This window comes from Hippoglossus stenolepis, chromosome 24, assembly GCF_022539355.2.
Source record: "Hippoglossus stenolepis isolate QCI-W04-F060 chromosome 24, HSTE1.2, whole genome shotgun sequence".
In the NCBI taxonomy this organism is placed as follows: domain Eukaryota; kingdom Metazoa; phylum Chordata; class Actinopteri; order Pleuronectiformes; family Pleuronectidae; genus Hippoglossus; species Hippoglossus stenolepis.
Genome location: NC_061506.1, coordinates 9,445,737 through 9,465,789, shown reverse-complemented (window position 1 = coordinate 9,465,789; position 20,053 = coordinate 9,445,737). Strand labels below are relative to the sequence as shown.

Sequence of the window (20,053 nt, the reverse complement as noted above, 5' to 3'; positions counted from 1 at the left end):
TTCGAATGGTATGGTTGTTTGTACTGCAATCCTCTTCACTGTGCCTTGTGTCCCATCTTGCGGTTGAGTGAAGCTCTTATCTTAACAGTTAATGAATAGATGTAGTATGTTCATCATTTCATGTTTGCACATTGTGTGATTTTTGAAGACAATCACGGTTAAATCTGTGTTTCTACCTGACAATGCTAGTCACCTGTTATAAGCATTTTGAGTCTATATGACCTCATTTTCAATAGTCTGGCATTAATGAACAAAACTGCAGGTTTAAAAGTGACCTTAAAAAGTAGCCTGGTTAGTTCTGCAGGTTTTTGCTCATAAGTCAAATTATGGGACAATCTGAATCATTGAGCTGGATGAAAATTCTGAAGATCACTGAGGAGAACATGAATCTTTACATTGAATTGCATGACAATACATCTAATAGCCGTTGAGACATTTCCCTGAAAGCAATGTAACGGGTAACGGTTCTTCCTGTGGGGACCATGAATGTCTGTAGGTCAGGACGTTTAGTCAAATCGCATTCCCGCCTTGAACAGGCTGTGTAACAGAGGCTACTGGTAGCTGTCTATGTCAGTGTCTGACCCTATCATGGCCCAGGAAGTTGCAGCTGGAGGTCATGTTGTGTCTGTAAGAGGTCAGAGGTCCACGGGTGACCAGTCTCCCACTGCGCTCTCTCAGGACACACAGTAGGACATCTTCTACTGTGTTTACCAACCCGGCCCTCAAGTATCTTGTGTCCTGACGGTTTGGGTACCTGATCCTGATCTGATTGGCTGAGCACGCGTCTATGCTGCATAAGGAAGGAAAATCTCTTTTAAAAAAAAAGAAAGCACTTTTTCTAGATTCCGTTCTTTTTTGATCTTAAGTGCAAAACAACTTAACAAAGAACACGTGTACATATGGGTGTCACCAAAGTAAAAAAAAAAAACGAACCCTTTCATGAAGTGTTTTTGTGGTTTCACAGTAAATAGTGAGTGTGTAGGCTGCTTTTAGGGTCAGGGTGTGTCAGAAACTTAAACCTGCTGAGGTGGGGCAGCAGCTGTCCGGACATTGTTTGTGTGAGTGGGTTGAGGTGGCAGAGGTGGAGTTAAGGTGAGGTAGAAGTGTGTCAGTGCAGGTGCTCGGGCGTAAAGAGGCGTGAACTTGAGGGTCAAGTTGCTTGTGGGCGTGTGTCTGTTTGTATCTGCCTTTCCACTTCATTAACCTTCCACTGGAAAGGCTGATCACAGATACTTAACAAGCAGATGTTTAACAATCGCATTGGCCGAGCAGAATTCTTAGCTATTCCTCTATAATATGTTTTAAATGGCAAAAAACGATGTCCAGCATTTAACGGGGACTTTGTTTTAGATCATAGACTGTTAAAGATGATGTTGTTTATACCTACCTACCTACCTGTGACATATGCCGTGAAGCAGGTTGTAACTACATAGTGCAGATCCAGGCATCCAAATGATTTTGAAGCTGTTATTTTAGGGTATAAGAAAGACCTAGTGTTTCTTTAAACAAACCGGTTTGTTTGAGTCGGACCTACACCACCTTTTTTGTCAAACTAAAGTTTTAGTCTGTTGATTCCAGAGGCAACTTTCACGCCTGTCACTATAATTCAAACTAAACTCAAAAGTCTGTAGGTTCCGACCCAACAAGGTTGAAAATGGTTGTAAATGCACCCTTAAACTATAAACACTCAATAACACACTAACACACTATAGGAGCATACCAAAAAATCTAGGCAATGGATTCGGACGACAACGTTAAAAACTTTCTCCAGAAATAGGAAATAACTTTGTTCCAAAAAGTCGTAGAAAATACAAACTGTTTACATTTAGAAATACCAGAAAATACGTTCCGTATATTAACAATGTCATGCTCTCATGTCATGGTCTCTCTTTCTCCCTCTCTAAAACACACACAGACACACAAACACACACGCACACAAACCGTACACACTAGAGGTCAAAGGTGTTTAACAGCCTGACCACCAAGCCTCACTGCTGCAGGAGTGAGTAGAGGTGGTTCGCTCGCCCTCTGTAACCCTTGCTGCACACACACACTCACAAACACACACACAAACCACAAACGCACTTTTAGGCGCTCAGAAGCACACACCGCAACGACCTCACCCTCTTTTTTGCTCGCTCTAACCACAGCTACTTCCTTAGTGAAAACTGTTGGCTGAGGGGGGCAGGTGGTTAGCTTGATTATACACACACAGACACACACAACACACACACACACGCCAAAGCCACAATGCTGGATTAATAGAAACCAAACTAGGTGGCTCGTGATGTCGACAGAAAGACTCTCTCTGGTCAGTAACATTAAATGTGAAGGGAGAGAGTCAACTCCGAAGACAAAAAGTCGTCAGCAAGGGGATTTGGAGAACCACAAACCAAAACAAGAGAGAGAGAGGCAGTCATGAAGCGCACTGAGAGATAAAGGAAGATGCGTGTGGCCACAGAAAGAGCGGAAGCAGAAAATAACTGTGAATAGTGAATAGGGCAGAGAAAGACACCACAAGCAGAGAAAGACAGTAAGACAATGAAAGAGGTTTGTGGATTTATCTAAGACAGTGGTCGACTGGAGAAATCACAGAGATCTTTGACAGCGACCTCTGTCCAGGACTGGGACACCGCTGCTGGGGTAAGAATACCACAACCACACATCCCTCACCTTCAGTATTTATGTTTAAACATGTACTTTGCAAACTATTTGTAGTATTTCAACTTTTACTGCTTTCATGACAAGGTTTAACATTAAAAATCGAAAGCGCAGAAACAGAAATGTAACCCATATTTAGTTCTATGTGATTCACACTGTTAAATCATCAAATTCAGTCAGACACTGGTGTGTTCACTGTAAATAAACGGACCATGAGAATCGGAGGCATCATTTCCCTCACTCATTCATTCCTTCCTGCCAACGGCCATTCTCAAAACATCTACTACATTGGCTCAACATTTTGTGCACAGTTCCCTCCAAATTTTTCCCCCCAGGGGACTCGCAGTGTTTTCGGAGAACTAGAGTCAAGTTGAACTGTGAGCAACCGCGTCAAACTGAACTGTTATCAGATTGTGCGCCAGGAAACATTGAACATTTCCAACAATCGTGAATTTGGTCTATTTCTCAATGGACGCAGCTTCTGGGTGGGTATTCCCCGTGCCAGTTAAACCCTTGCTTGTTCAGACAGCCAACTCAAACAGCCCTGCTCCAATCATGTGACACACCTCATTCTCCACAATCCTCTGTAATACACACACATTTTTGGCAGCCAATTTAAATTGCAAAAAAAATTCCCATCACTCCCTTTGCTTGCCCCTCGCTGCTGCTGCTGTGTCAGCATTGCTGCAGGTTGAGTAAGTCCCTCCACCACCCCAGCATCCACCTGTGGACTCCGACTGGGGGTTGGGGGGGGGGGGTCATAAATATTTGCTCATCACTGCATTATATCTATCGAATCATTTATTGGGGATTTATGAAGTCGGAGCCTAGATGCCAAACACTAACTATGTCCTGCTGCTGCAATAAACATTTCAAATGTGAGTTGTCTGATTGAACTCACACTACTTCAACTATTCATTGGCACTGCACCTCAGGTCACTGGCATTTTCCAAACCTCAAAAAGCACACCTTATTATTCTGTGACAATGACACACTATCTAGGTGATTAGAAAATATCGTACATGATATATTTATATTGTGTATTTTTTGCTATATATGCATATAAGTAGATATAGTTGTACTTTTGTGTGGGTCGTAAACTATACAATGCCCTAATCAATGCTTATTAACGCCGTTGAGAATCAGATGAGCTATATCTACATGCATTCTTTCACACACACACGTGCGCACACACACATATGTTGACGTTATCCTCCTGTGTGTGTTTGTGTTGACTATGTGCATGTATTCTTTAAATTAATTTACAGATCAAAAGAAGGGCGGAGAGGAAGAGATATTGAAGAAAATGTATTAATGGCATCGTATCTTTGAGTCTCTGACCTCCTATCAGTCAGCTTTTGTACGAGGTAAGTTCATTTTATTCTCGCTCTGTGTGTGTGTGTGTGTGTGTGTGTGTGTGTGTTTTGTGTGGATGCAACTGTGTTTTTTTGCTGCTTTGTTCAGTCCTGTGGGTTGATCAAAATATTTTTACATTATTTTAAGGGGATCCCATGAATTTAGGATGTGGAGTGGGTTATACGTACACTCAAATCATAGCCTCTGTCCATATGTGTTCATTATGGGGGGAAACACAAAGTTAGTGCGATGTATGTTATGTGATAGAAATACCTTGGGGGGCAGAGGTAGGGCGAGAAAGGGAGAAGGAGAGAGAAAGAGTGCTCAGTGCATGATGGGAGTTCTGCCAGCAGTCTTAGGCCTATCGCAGCCAATCCTAAATACAAGCTTTATCAAAAAGGAACATTTTAAGTTCAGCCTTAAATGTAAATATGGTGTCTGCCTCCCCAACTGGGAGCTGGTTCTACAGGAGAGGAGTCTGGGAGCTGAACCGACCTCCCTTTCTTACAGACTCTAGGAACCACCAGCGATCTATTGGGATAATATGGTGCAATGAGCTACTTCTCTGATTCTAACAAAGTCAACCATAACCCTCTCGATTACCTGCTGCTTTTTTTGGGAAGCAGGGGAGGGAGGGTCAGAAGTTCAATGGTTTGATCCCAATTCTGCATGCCCAAGTGTCCTTGAGCAAGATACTGAACCCAAACCTGTGCCGTTCTTATAGAAAAAGTGCTGTTAAATGGTAAAAAAAAAAAAACTGCACTGTAAAGCAGTGTGAATGTTCCTCAAGACTACAGAAGCGCAATATAAATACATACCATTAACCTTTTTACCCCCACCTCCTCACGGCCCCCAGCTAATAAGGGAGGCTGACAGGAGGAAGGAGAGTGAGGAATGTAGCAGGCATTCCTTCCTGGTTCATCAACCAGCAGCTGGGTGAATGACTACACACGTCTGCTTCATTTTCCCAGCACTGGCTGTCTCTGTGTTACTCAACCAACAGCCCACATCTTCTGATGATTAGTCGTCTGCTGAGCTTGTTTGCCATTACTGACTGATGTGTTACACAAACACACATCTAACTATGTTTTTAGTGTGAATAAACACATCAACACATAAGCACATAAGCTGTTTTCGGACACAAACTCCGGAGGATTTCCGGATAATTGGGTCTGGACTTTCTCCGGAGTTTAACTTTGTTAGATGAACGACACAGCAGGAGATTCTCCGCTGAGATGTGTTCACAACACAGAAATGTCAGGTGTCAGGTGCAGCAGGCGGGGGCAGGATGTAACATATTAATTCCGCTGTGGAGATCGTGTGTTTTTGTTTACCACACAGTGAGACTGGCATTGGACCTTATCACCAAAAGCAATCTAGACATCTTCATCTGTGTCTGCTACGTCGGTGCCTCTGCTTTTCATCCGAAGCAATTTGTTTTCTCTGAGTTTTTTTTTTCATTTTTGCACCTGTCGCATGTTAGAAAGGTCATCAACACACCCACCCGCTCGCTCCCTGTGAATCCTGCGGAGCATCTCCTGCTGTGTTCTCACGTCGCGTCCTTTGGACATTTGGACAAGTCCGGAAGCTCTCACTCGGAGACTTGCGCTCACTCATACAGCTCCACCAGAGAATGTGCGGAGGATCTCCTGAGTTCAGTGCATGTCGGAAATCAGCTTTACTGTTATTACCGACTTGTACGTGGAAACCTGAAGTGGTGTCCATGGGGACTGTTGCATCAGGGGCACAGGAGGAACTCTAATGAAGTCAAAGTTCCGTACATCTGTATTTTCAAAGAGGAGCTGAGAAAGAAGGTCTTCAGTGCATGCTGCTTTCAGGATGATAGAAAACAATATAGCTTTTGTGTCATTACCACTCTTGAGGAGGAGCAAGTGAAATAATAGATGATTTAGTTTGAGTTTGCCATTATTGATCAAACGCTGAATGGATCAATGTGATTTAATACATTTACACTTGATCAATGTGACTTGTGAAAGGTGTCACTTGCAGGATGAACCCGCAGAGGATTATTAATAGCTCTGCGATGTACCTCAGCTCTGCAGAGCTTTAGAGCCCCTCTTGGCTCATTGTTTTGGTTTTCCAGTCTACTAACATCGTCTTCATTTCCTTCGTTTCGTGATAATCCCAGTGCACAGTCTGCCTAACAACAAAGAAGTACAGACGCAGCATGGTGGAGCATTTGACAGCTAAAGCTAACTCCAAATTGTAGTCAGCTTCTTCTGGTGCAGTATCAAGTATCAAGAAAGACTAAAACAAAATAAAAATAAATACTAAAATACAGTTTTGTTAAATTAGCCAGCATACTGTCACTTCATGTATTTCCTATAATTCCAGGTACCTATACGATAATGCACAACAAGGCATCCATACATGGGGAAATCAAAGTGTCCACATCTTAACGTATTGATTATATTACAGTAAACATGGACAGCGCTGTAATATGAGAAATGTTGGATTCATCTACGATTTGATAATAATCTCCTTTGAGATCTTTTAGCTGTTGAATTGAATTAATATCATTACAGCAGTGGTTGATACAATAGAGAGTCTGAAAGGATGCATTTCCTGAAATCTGATGTTGTGCTGCACGTCTCCAGCGGTGGTTGCCTTTGCAGCGGAAATTCTCAAGAACACTTTGTGACTGCTACTCTGTGTGTGTGTGTGGGTGTTAGTGTGTGTGTGAAAGAGAGAGAGAGAGAGAGAGAGAGAGAGAGAGAGAGAGAGTTTCCTGTCAATTCTTGGTTCAGCGCTTCAAACAGTTTGCACAGAAAAGTGCACTTTTTCACACTTCTGACATCACGGTTTGCATTTGCACAGCCTCCTACATCAGCAGTGCCATCACACATAACTCTGTGCGATTCCGTTAGAACACATGCACAATACGTGCATTTTGCTAAACCAGGTCACTGGTGAAACGCTGATAGGACAAAGTCGCAGTCCGTGAAAGAAATGTAAAAGTACTTGTGATACCGTGTACTTTTTACTGTTACGGAAAATCATTCACTATCAAATGGCAGCAAGACACCTAAAACTGATGAAAGCGATGAAATGGACAAACATTTTTACAATAAATCCAAGTTACTCAGTTTATGTTTTAAGGAAAAGTTTAGGTGAAATTGCAAAAAGGACTCGCTCTGATTCTACTTCCATGTAGGGACTCTTGAATGTCTACCTGCATTCCTTTTTCCAGCCTATTGGACAAGTCCGAGCCACAGTGTGTTCAGGCCGTCGACAGCATCATCACATGTTGCTGCTGTTTCAAATGGAATTTTTGTTGCTGACACAAAAGCTCCTCACACTCAGATGGCAGTTTAAGAGCGAGAGTTGTAGCTCCATTAGATATTACTGATGGGTTGCTGCTGTATTTTCTTCTCACACAGACCGGACAGAATATCACACTAAGTGTACTACGAAGCAACTTCAACTTATCCAGGATATGCTTTCAGATGCGATGTTCTGAGAACCCGTACTACTAAACTGGTTATCAACCACCTCAGTTAACCCTGGGGTTTCATTCATGCGGAGGAGGCGGAGTTGTTAATTATGAGCAACATCATAAGAACCATTAATACAGTTCTGAGTATGACAGGACAAGAAACTAAAAGCGAAAGTAGAAGATATAAATAAAAAGGATAGGACATTTGAACATTTACGCATACAACTAAAGCTAAAACGTAAATAAGCTATGGACTTTCACCAAGGTTATTACTGAATTTTGTTGTCTAATGATGGGAGACTTAAACCTGAAGTTATCCTGATAACCACAGACTCAGAGATCACTATCATGACAACAGAGTTTTTGTGTCGTCGAAAGTTCAAAGTGGAATAAGGCACAAACATTCAGGTTTTACAATGCAACTGTTTCCTAATGATGTCTTTTCATCTCAGTATTCCCATCAGCCTCAGCCGTTTCCTGTTGAGCTCTAAGTGGCACATGTTAGCATGCTAACATTAATTAAAGGTGAGCATTGATATCTCTCTAGTATTTGGCATTCAGTAGGCCTACCTTCCTCTGCAGTGCTGTAACTGTCTACACTGCACATGCTAAGAGACATCAGATCACGTGTTTCCCTCCTGCGTGTAGTGGGTACATGGTTGCCACATGCACACATCATACAAAGTTCGACGCTTGCCTTAAACGGGTGCATTGCTTTCCCCTGTCAGTCACTGGGATGTGCCAGACGTGACAGATTTTGTGGGTTTGCAGTTCACTCCATGTGTGTGTATGGGTGTGTGTGTGTGTTTAATGTTGTTCTGATACAGACAGGATGAAACAGGACAGTTTACTGCTACTGCGATTGGTTTAAAAAAATGTGTGTCACTGTATCAGATATGATTTTATGAATATGTGTCTCAGAGTCCACATTAAGATCTGATCGCTGCTTTGTGTGAACTTTGTTTCCTCATTAGCTACATGTAATTCTATAAATTTAGGTTTTCCCTTCTCCATCGCTTCACTCCCCTCCTTCTACATCGGCCCAACTCTTTCCTCCAGCCTCTCCATCCTCCCTCCTCACCTCACCTCCTCCCTCTTTTCCCCATCCCTCCTTTCCCAGTCTATATATCTCAGACGTTTGTCTGAAAAAACGAGAGCCACTTCAAGTTGTTTTTCTACGTTTCCAAAACGTGAGCGTTGAAGTTGCATTGTTCCCTCCCTACGCTTCATATATCAATGTGCTTTGAAGCTTGTTTTTGTGGTTTCTCTGTCATTCTTAATTTACACCACTCATCACATCGAAACCCATCGTACCCGCCTGCTCCACCAACCACTTTCCACTTGTCCACATTGTTCGCCCTTGCTCGGCCACATTGTACGTGCCTGTCCAGAGCTGATTCTGGTTATCTGGAGGCTACACCTGTTATGAGTGTGTGTGTGCGTGTGTGTGCATGTGTGTGTGTGTGAGAGAGTTGCACAGAGGCAGAAAGTGTGAGTGTTATCAGTAGGAGGCAAAGTTTAACAGAGGAAACTCTACAGGTCTGCTTCAGGCTGATTTTAAAAGAGGTGATGCTGACTCTCAGCATGTCCCCGCGTTCAGACATCACTCACATGTCAGCGGAGCAGAGACATAATGAACTTTCTCACATCCATAACTTATTGCACTGTCAAAGCACACTTGTAAACTAGGAGTGCCAGTATTAGGCCACTTCCATCCAGGGCAGCACTATTCTCACATATCGAGCTCATACTGGACTCTAATTTAAACTGTCCTCTGGTTTTTTTCTGCGTGCGCAAACTCAGGGATGATGGATAAGATCCAGTTCGACCATAAAATGTACAGAATCATATTGTTTGAGACACAAATAGAAATCAAATTATTCAAATGGTTAAGCCATTGTTTTATTGAAGTTTTAATAGAACACAGAATAATTTCATATGATAAAATGTCATGAATAAATATGATAAAAAAAATGCAATGATAACACAATAATACAATACATTAATACATTTCATCATATTCATTAGTTTGTTAAATGCTTCAGCTCTTTCTTATTGGTGACACTTTAATTGCTCAGTTATATCATTAATCTATTCTCATGAGTGTTTTTTTTATGACATAATAGAATAATCTATTATCACTTACCTGTCTAAAACTTTTTTACCTTAACTTATTATTATTATCAGTATTATATTGTTATTTTTTTGTGTATATGTGCCCTCTGGTTGTTGCATGTAGATATAGTGAATTGACAGTTTTGTAAATAAAATACAGAAATAAACCTTGTTCAAAAAATATAGTCTGATCTTACCATCCCATTGATTCATTATGTTGATTTTCAAAGGAAATAACATATTCTGATGCTACTGGTTGTCAGTGGTATTTTAGGTCACTGTGTTGCGAGTGACATAATGTTTAGTTGTTGATTTGGAAAAATAATCTGGTTGCATATTAGTGCAATTCTGGAGAGTAATGGCTGTGCTGATGAGGTGAACTCAGTGTCAGGAAATGTTTGCAACCAAAAGAAGTGAAAAAAAGAATGCATTAATTATAACCACATATCCTTTTGTGCAGCATCTTGCCAGTTAGAATAAAAAAGTGCACAAAAAGTGTGCTGTTTACTCAATCCTGCTTAACTAACCGAAGCTGTTTCACTATTTCAAAATGTCTGTTGGCTACGTGTGTGTGTGTGTGTGTGTGTGTGTGTGTGTGTGTGTGTGTGTGTGTGTGTGTGTGTGTGTGTGTGTGTGTGTGCGAGTGCTATAACAGACCGAGAAGATAATGAAGGAAGAAGGAAGCGAGGAGGATGCGTGCGACAGAGCGACCGTTAAAAAGACAAGCCCTCTCTCACACCCACCCACACACACACACACAGCAGCAGAGCAATACTGTTGCTTCATATAGACTACAGGGTTCAGTGGAACGTTAAAGGTGCAGCGACGCTCTCGTAACAATGAAACCCAGCCTAATTAGTCCTTCAGAGAATGAGTGCTAGCTGCGCTCACAGTTGATGCAGTCCTCTTTCTGTGCCAACACTTCAAACACAAGCAGGAGACTATATCAGAGTTAGTTGCTGTGCGCTCTAATGTCATCACTTCTAAGCAGAAGGCAGGAGATAACGTTATCTCGGAGCTTGAGCAGGATAACAGCTGCATAGATATGGCAGATCTATCCATCCATTATCTATCCTGCTTATCCATTGAGGAGTTGCGGGGGCTGGAGCCGATCCCAGCTGACACCGGCCGATTGGCGGGGTGCACCCTGGAAACCACCGATATAGTAGATGTTCAATGCAAATACTTTATTTCTTGTGATTTAACTGTATAAACGGTAGATGAATTGTTAGGGAGAGAGGTGGTATCCAGTTTTGCATTCACAGTGTATTGGTTAGCCAGTCTGGTAAACCACACACGCCACTACTCTATCTCTGTGTCATGCACCCACACGGAGAGAGAGAGAGAGAGAGTCCAGTCTACCCTCTCTTGTGGTTATATATTGTAAAACTCTGCTTGGTTTGTGGCTGTGGCTTTGGTGTGTGTGTGTGTGTACGTGTGTGTGCATGAGTGTGTGTTTACGTTCAAAAAATAAAACGAGTTGGAGAAAAACAACAGTGTGGGCAGAGATGAAAATGGTTTGTCTGATTGGCGGATAGACAATGTGAGGTCAAAGTTTACCCCTGTATTGTGGGATAGCGAGGAAGTGCCTCAAACATGTACTTAATAAATTAGATCTCACACAGAGTATAAAGGATTGGTCAACCACCCAACAGGGTTAGGTAAATGGTCAAAACTAATTAAATACAGGCAACACAATAAGCCTCTTTTACTCACAATAAATTTGTATTTTTACTCTGCAGTATTGCATCCTCCACCACATTGTGGGTCTTGTATCTTTCTCTTTTTCGAAATAATTCATGCATGTGGAGTTTAGATGGTTTCTGTTGTTGGACCTGTGCAGATTGCTACAGGAAACGAGTGTGATTTTGCAACAGTAAAGTGGAATCCTGCAGCGTACCTCCACAGGATGTATTCTGCTGAAGTGCAACAAAAAAAACTAAAAAAAAATGAAACTGAAACCAGATGGGAGAACATTGACTAACTGCATGCCAAGTGTTTGTCAGATCAGCAGAGATGGCAAATTTTCTGAAACTGACAATTTGACAATCATACATTTGTACAATTCAACGAAGCAGGTGTTTTAGCGTGGCTTCCACGTTGTATTTAAAGGTCCAGTGTGTAAGATTTAGGTGAGAGGGATATTGATAGAAATTTAATATAAAATAATGATTCTGTTTTTACGACGACGGAAGGCTATCACAGGTTCTCTTGCATGTTTGGAACGGGAGGGGGAGGTGAGGGGTATTCAGCTGCAACATGCAACCTCACCACTAGATGTCACTAAATTCTACACACTGAACCTTTTAAAAATATTCAGACTAATATTTTTGTACAGAAAAATGAATAAAAGAAAACACCCCCCATCCAACACCTTAACCTCAACAAATACATTTTACCTCACTACACTGAATGAAGAAGAAGAATATCATGAAGTGCAGAGTAATGCAACAGGGAGATTTAGGTGCCGAAATGCATGATTTAGATTGATAGATTTAAATCCAGTAAAAAAAAAGAAATACCATAAAACGGGAAAATTATTCCAATGATGTACCAGAGTAGAGTCCTGCCATTTGTTTCCCACACACAGCTTTCACGAAGATAGAAATGTGTTTTCCAGTATGCTGCTAATGTTGGGAAGTCAGTGGGACAGACGGAAAAAGGGGATAGATGAAGGAGAGGAAGGACTTAGGAGAAATTAGCACTGTTGTCTTACCAGAAGCCCCTCCTTCTCCATTCAGTTTACTCTGCAGCTATTTTATCAATGGGTCACTGTGCGTGTTGCACAGCAGAGGTGACAAGTCTGATTGGTCACTTTTCCCCCATGTTTATCCTCCTGTGATCAGCTGTCCCTACTGGGAAAAGGGCTGGGAAGCAAATCCCCTTTCCAACAGAAACAACACAGTTATTAAACAATACGTTCATGAAGGGATTTTACACATGATTTGAATTTAAAGACAATTCAATAACATATATGACTAAACAGCCACGTAATAGATTTGCAGGATCTTTTTTAAATAAAATAAAATCAGAAAAGGAAAGGAAAAGGAAAATCAATACGACATGACCAGTGCCCTTTCTAAACCTGCTTGTTAAGTGTCAATGCTCCAGAGCCACTTTATTCCCATAGTCAATATTTGTCGTAAAATGAATTTGCTTCATTATTGTTTACGTGTGTGGCTCCTATATAAGTTTGAATCGTTTTTTTTGAACTGCTGTTATTTTTTCATACCTTGCATGGCGGCTATTTGAGAAGACTGTGAAGCAATCGACACAATCCTCAGACCCAAGTGGATGAACCTTTCAAAATAAATCCCATTGAAATGAAACACGTTGAACTTTTACTTTGTAGAGAAACTGCTAAAGAGGATGTGATTATACTAGCACCTCTGAAAGTCTGTATCAGTCCGATATAGTAGAATACAAATAATCAAATGATCAAAATGATCTGGCCGCGAGTTTTAACCAACAGCTGCAGACAGATGTTTGTGAAATTACTAGGTAGATATTGATATACCACTTGTAAACATTCAGTACAAATAAGGTTCTGCCAGCTGTCTGTAAAGCCAGGGATGTATTACATATGGGCCAGTGTGTCAGTGACATGGTCACTATGAATTTGTTTTGTTTTAATTATTACAACTTTACTCAGAGGCTAGAGCTAACAAATGATGACGGAATAAGAAAGCTGCTTTCAAGAAAGAGGAAGTAAGCGGCCACTGGTAACCAATGGGATGAAGTAAGAGATGTCTTAACATCCTAATATCGGTTTTTCCATCTTAACCACTTCACATGAACAAGCTGGGTAAAATTCTTGGTAATCTGCCCATCTGGTTATGATGCATATTGTCTGATGTTTTTTCATGAGAGATTCAGTGAATGTCACAACAATCTGCGGTTGCATGTTCAATTTTGTGCACAAGGGGAAATGTGGCGCTGGAGGAAAGGGCAGGGAGTCACCACAATAATCAGGACTCATCTTCTGGGGACCATGAATATCCTCAGCAAACCTCTGGCCAGAAGCGACTACATCATACAAACCTTCTCATACTTGTCTCTTTTTGGAGGCAAGTTTCCATCCCTGCAAATAGCTACATGGAAAAAAAAAAAAACTGTTGGAAAGTAGATCTCAAAATTTACAACACTGCGTTTCCCTTGTACTCAACTGCAGATCAAAGTGAGAGAATGTGTGTGAGTGTGTGCGTTAAACAGTAAGATTTTATACCAGAGTCTCACTGAGGAGCTGTCTGCTACAATCATTATGAATCAGCACTTTGGAGCCACACACACACACACACACACACACACACACACACACACACACACATAAAAGGTCTCATAAGGACTCAATTAAGTCTTTCGTTTTGTCTATTGTCTTGTTGAGATGTTTCCTTTAGCTTAAGTCTCTCAGTCTTAATTGTGTGTGTGTGTGTGTCTGTGTGTGTGTGTGTGTGTGTGTGTGTGTGTGTGTCCATTTGTCCAGCTGTGATCTCTGGCTCTCCCATTTTGAAGCATGGGAATGAGCACCAAATGCCTTCTATGGATTCATCTCCTACTTGTCTCTGTCTTTTTTGTCTTTACTACACACACACACACACACACGCACACACAGTGGCTCCCATGTGGAGATCTGGCCACACATCACACAGCCCACGTCTTCTGTTTGATCTCTCCGCTGCAAAAAATACCAACACTCAGCTGGTGGTTTTATCTCGGATTCCCACACCGTCCCACTTTGTTTTACGACAGTGTTGGGAGAAACTATTTTTAAAAAAACGTGTCAATGGATAATCAGTTCTTGATTCATATTCATCATACATTCATAATGCGATGAGTAATTCACCATGAGCATTGCATTATTGACTGAACATAATAGAATCTATATTGTAATAAGTCCTGTAGTTTTTATTTGATGTGGACTAAAACGTTTAACATTTATCATTTTAAAGATAATGTTTCAGTGAATAATTAAATCAAAACTACATGTACAGAGAAACATAATTAATGCACGGAAACCTACTTAGACTTCATAGCCATCTGGGGGCCATTTTTGACCACTGGATTGCCAAGGAGGAGAAATATATAGTAATTAATTGCAGATGCCTGATCCACCTTTAAACATTACAGTTAGAACGTGGGACGACACGCTGCTGAGGGCTCAAGTTCCTCGAACCAACTGTACAGTTTTGGATTTTTTGCTCGGCTTCATTGTTGTTGTTTTGTAGCTGTAGATTTTGTGGAAATGGAAAGTAAGTTAGTCATTTGTCCCCAGAGTTTGTCTGTCAGGCAGAACTTCTTCTCAGGCTCGGTGCAGATGTAACAGATTTACCAGGATCCTTTGTTTCCTGTCAGGGAACAGAAGCCTGTGAAAGACTGTTACCGGATTGCCTGCAAGATGTGTGCTAATAAGCATGTGCGGCTATTTTTAGGTATAAAGTGAAACCCCCTCCCCAGAGGTGGACATGTGTCAAACACTTCTTGTTCTATTCACTGGTTGCATTAGGACCCAATTCCCAGAGGGTCAGATCATTTCGTGTGAATGCACCATTACTGTTTACAAAAGAAAGACATGGAAAGTATTTGGAAATTCTTTGATTTTGTTAAATCAGTGGTCTCCACATTTGAATTGGCTGCTCTGTAAGAGGTAGAGATGTGGATCCTATCAAATCAGAATGTTTTGCAGCTATCCAAATATATGAATATTAGGATACATGTGGTATCATGTCCTCCATGTACACATCGATTCGAGTGTGTCTGTAAAACCCCCTTTATGAATGTGGGATCAATTTTAAAACCTTAATCTTGTTTGTCTTTGGCATTAGAAGAGTGTCTGTTGGAGTTTCCATTTGTGTGTGTGTGTGTGTGTGTGTGTGTGTGTGTGTGTGTGTGTGTGTGTGTGTGTGTGTGTGTGTGTGTGTGTGTGTGTGTGTGTGTGTGTGTGTGGAGAACCACCAGCCAGGCCACAGACCCATAATAATGGTAAAGCTAAACCTTACCACAGTGTGCACCAAATCCACTATCAGCAGCCATGCGCAGCTACTTCTGTCAATTCCAACCCTTCAGTGTGTGTGTGTGTGTGTGTGTGTGTGCGTTTGTGTATGTGGCAAGCACATGTTAAGATTGGCAGCCGAGATAGACTTTCAGAGACAAACCATCAACTTTATATTGTTATTATTTTATTTCAACATTATCATTTGTACCTAGAGACACAAACAAACACAAAATGACGACAACTTTACATTGACATTGCTGGATTTTAAAGAATTATGTTGCGCGTCTGTATCTCCAGTCGCCCTCTTTGTTTCGCTACACTTCCCCGCTGACTTTAACCTCCTCCGAAGTTTCGCAAAGCCACCAACAGGAAACAGCCATCTGGCGATCGATGAAGCCGCTGATCATCCAGCGCTTTTTCGGTGTTCCCAGCCCATTTCGCTCCTGACCACACTGGTTCGCCTTCAGCCTTAATGGGCGAGATGGCGGGTGTGTGTTTGTGAAGTCTTTTGGGATGGGTGTCCTGTGTGAGGCAAGGCGAGGTCCCTTCAGTCCTGTGGTTAACGAAGAAGTCATGCAAAGAGTCATCTCGCCCTTTTTCTAACTCCTCCTCACCCTCTTTCCTCCCTCCATCCCCATTTGTCCCCACATTGTGGTTAACAAGTGAATGCAAAGAGTTGTCTTCACGTGTGTGTGTGTGTGGCCTGTACCCATTAGCACCCTTCTATTCTCTATTGTAAATTCCACCCAGCGATTACGCCTTCTGATTTATTCATTGGCTCATTTGGGACTGTATGCACCCCGTGTGGTTGGATTTAAGGTGTCTGATTGGCTGATTCCGCTGGCTCCTTCCACTTTGATGATCCATTTGTGTTTTCTAGAGTCTCCGACCTTACTTAGCATGCAAACGTGTCCGTACACACAGACAGACAGACAGACAGACACGCACACAAAAACATACACACTCACACACACGCACACAACAGTTGCATGCGTGCAAACAAGACATAAAGTCACTGAAGCCTGAGGGGTGTTAATAGTTAATTAGTTGATTGGAAGTCTCATTCTCTGACTGTCAGAAACAATGTAGGCCAACAATTATTGATTTTTGGAGCAGTTTATAGTGACTGGTATAGAGGGTTATGTCTCCAGTATGTGGATGTGAATAATGAACAGTTAAGAACTGGTCAAAGCAAACCTATAATGTTGAGTGTAAGACCATCAGCCCCTGTTTTGAGGCAAAGGCTGATGCCGACCCAGTAGAATGGTGCTGGTAACAATGCTATGACGACATGATGATGTTTTAGTTTGCTTACTGTGTTAAACCAGTATAAGATGTTGGGAAATCTAAGTCAGAATTCACGAGTCAGTCTTTAGAGATAACAAAGGCTCTGTCTGCTCAAACTAAACATTAGGTCGGATACAATTTTGACTGTTGTTATAATTCATCCTCTGGGCTCAAGGCATGTGTGGATGGTTGCCAATCAATTTAATTTGCTGTATAGACATCTGTACTTACTTTTGGGCCAATCTACCAAGTAGATGTTGAGCCTATTAGTGTTCATAATCATGGCAGGAAGAAAACTCTGAGGATCACAATTTCACAAAGCCTGTGCACAGTGGATGTGATGAAACTGCACTTCCTGTTAACGCTTCCTGAGAACAGCCTGCTGAGGTGGTTTGAGCATCTGATCAGGATGTTTCACCGGGGGCGTCTCAATGCTGTATCAGGTTATCACCTTAAGCACTGTGGACCACCAGGAAGGCGACCCAGTGGACTCATCCAACTAGTCATCCAACTCGAGCAGACCAAATTAAGGTTTATTTACCGGTTGAGGCAGATGGCCGCCCACATTGAGTTTGGTTCTGCTAGAGGTGTCTTCCAGTTAATGAGGACGTTTTTTCCCCTCCACAGTTGCCAAAGTGTTGCTCATTGTGGGAACTGTTGGGTTTCTCTATACATACATACACAAAATTGAAAATTTAATTCCTCTGAAAACACCTCGAAGAAAAGGGAGGACTAAAACGTGTCTACACAAAACTTCCCAAAGTTGAGTCTGTTACACAAGTATTGTGCAACGTTGTGGTCCTCTGGGAGAGACTGTCTGAAAAGATATGACATCTCCCACGTCTCTAAGAATGCCAGGTTTTTAGCCCACATTTGAGTCAGTTCAAAACAACACTTAATTTGTGATTAGCTCTGACCGTATATAATGTTTGGCCCTTAGTGTGACTCTTTACACCCTTATATACAGGAAATCCTGTTGCTTCTAAATCCTCCAGCCACAGATAGTATCAAAGGCCATTACAGATGAAGGCCTCACTCTGCACTTACTCATACATATGCTCTAATTTAGTTCAGTTAAACTAGACAACCAATATGAGGCTGAATATGATCTAAATATCAGGATCAGGAGGGAACTGTGTAGAGTTATATCCAGCTAGCAGCAGGGTTCTGGTTAAAGCCTTTGCACAATAATGGCCAGGCAAATAAACAGAATAGTAAATAATTAAGAGTAATATTGACACGCCTGACTGTTCACATCAAGCGTAACACGATTCAGTTGTGTGTATCTGGTTCTTTTATTTTCGTCAACAGGAGTTGGGTCACCTGTTGCTTAATCTTTTGCATCAAGGAGACAACATCCTTTTTACAGACAAACACAGCTGTGAGCCACGGCTAGAGACAAACATTTTAACCCATCAAGACAGAAGGCGGCGAATAGAAACACACTTTAAAACCTCAGTGTTATTTCCCGTGTTTACATATTTCTCCGCCTCTGAAGCCGATGCAGACATGGAATAAAAGTCTCAGATAGGTGGAATTTTGAGGCTTTCTTTGTAAATCGTTACATTTTCCCTAAACATTTTCTAAAAGCTGACACCTCATGCATGTCTGTTACCGACTTCGCCTTGTGGGGCAGCAGGAACAACGTCTGGGTCTGAATCTTCTACTGCTCGAATCTACTTCGCCGTAATCTACTTCAATATCACTCCCCTCAATTTTGATCGTCAGCCACCGCTAAAACAGAACGTTTTTTTTTTGTGAGTCTGTATTTATATATATCGTTTTACAGTACAGTTTACTGCCATTCACCCAGTCACACACACATTCATACAGCGCATCTATGGGCCGCACTTTTTCTTTGAACACTCGGTGTTCAGTATCTTGGCCAAAGACACTTTTCAGCATGAAGATGGGGAAGACTGGGAGGCCACGGCGGCGAAGAGCTCCAACAAACAAACAAACAACATTTCCCAGAATACATTTCACCTTTCCCACGAGCAGAATGTTCATCAGTCCTATGCCTTGAAAGCGATGACATTGTGAATGTGGCTCTAAAAGGGAAAAGCATGCAGGCATCACACCTATTCTTAATGTAATAATAATAATAATAATAATAATAATAATAATAATTCTTCTACTACTACAGCTTCAAGATGCTTCCCATCTCACATTCTGATTGATTCAGATTCACGTGTACATGTCGGAAGGGAAACCTAGGACAAATCAACCCGGGTCCGAAAAAAAACATGAAGGTGAAATAACATTACCTATTTGAAAGTTTGCCTTGGCTGGAAATAGGTTTGAAAACTAATAACATGCATATTAACATGTAAATTAATAGCACGAAAAAACACTTCTTGCGTGCAAAAGCCTTTATAGTGGAGGGGAAACATCCAACCCTGTATCCCTTGGACAATTTGGGCAACATTTTTCATAGACTTTACCACTGGACAAAATATATATATACGTGTATATAAAAGAAAACATGCTGTCAGTAAAAATGTGGGACTTTGCAGAATCAATCAATATTGCTGGTTCTTTATCTGGGATGTGGCTATGGGACTGTCCCTGTCTATTTAAAGGCCTCATTATCTAGCAAGTGAACCAAGCGCTTCTGCCGTGATGAAGTCAGACGAGATGAGATGTGTCAGGATCTGTCGGATTCAGCTCAGCGTGTGAGTCTAATGCGTTTCATGAGTTGTTTCGGGTGGTGGGTAAAAAACTAAAAACCTGTTTTGCTGCGCTGGATGGATCAACTTGGTCATTTCAACAAAGCAGCTCTGTTTTCCTCCCTGCGATCACTTCTCGTTTCTTTTATCAATACTGGAAACATAAGTTGCCGATGATTTACTGACACATCTTTCTGTTTTTACTTATCAGACTGTTCACTTGGAGAAAAAAGTAACTTTTCCCCCTCCTGCAAAACACGAGTGCTGCATTTGGAAGAGTGTTTTCGAAAAGCTCCAGTTTGATGAGAAGCGAGCGCCAAGATGGAGAGAAAAGTGTTTTCGCATTCACTCGGCCTTAGAATCCTGACAGATGCGTCACACTAACAGTTCAGTCTCATACGGACGTCTCAGACACAGAGGGCGCAGCAGTGGACTGTCCGGCCTGCAGTGTGTGTGTGTGTGTGTGTGTGTTTGTCCTTTTCGTGTGTGTGAGTTAAGAACTTCTGCTCTAATGCA

At 41.6% G+C, this 20,053-nt stretch overlaps 1 protein-coding gene across 1 annotated transcript in view; it reads left to right on the top strand.

Annotated features, from left to right (window-relative positions):
* The first annotated feature begins 2,228 nt into the window (after nt 1-2,228).
* runx1 (RUNX family transcription factor 1) overlaps nt 2,229-20,053 on the top strand; it is a 50,810-nt gene continuing 32,985 nt past the window's right edge. Inside the window, exons 1-2 of the mRNA XM_035150436.2 lie at nt 2,229-2,643; nt 3,930-4,028. The gene's annotated coding sequence lies outside the window, so the exon portion shown is untranslated. The remainder of the gene's footprint in view (nt 2,644-3,929; nt 4,029-20,053) is intronic.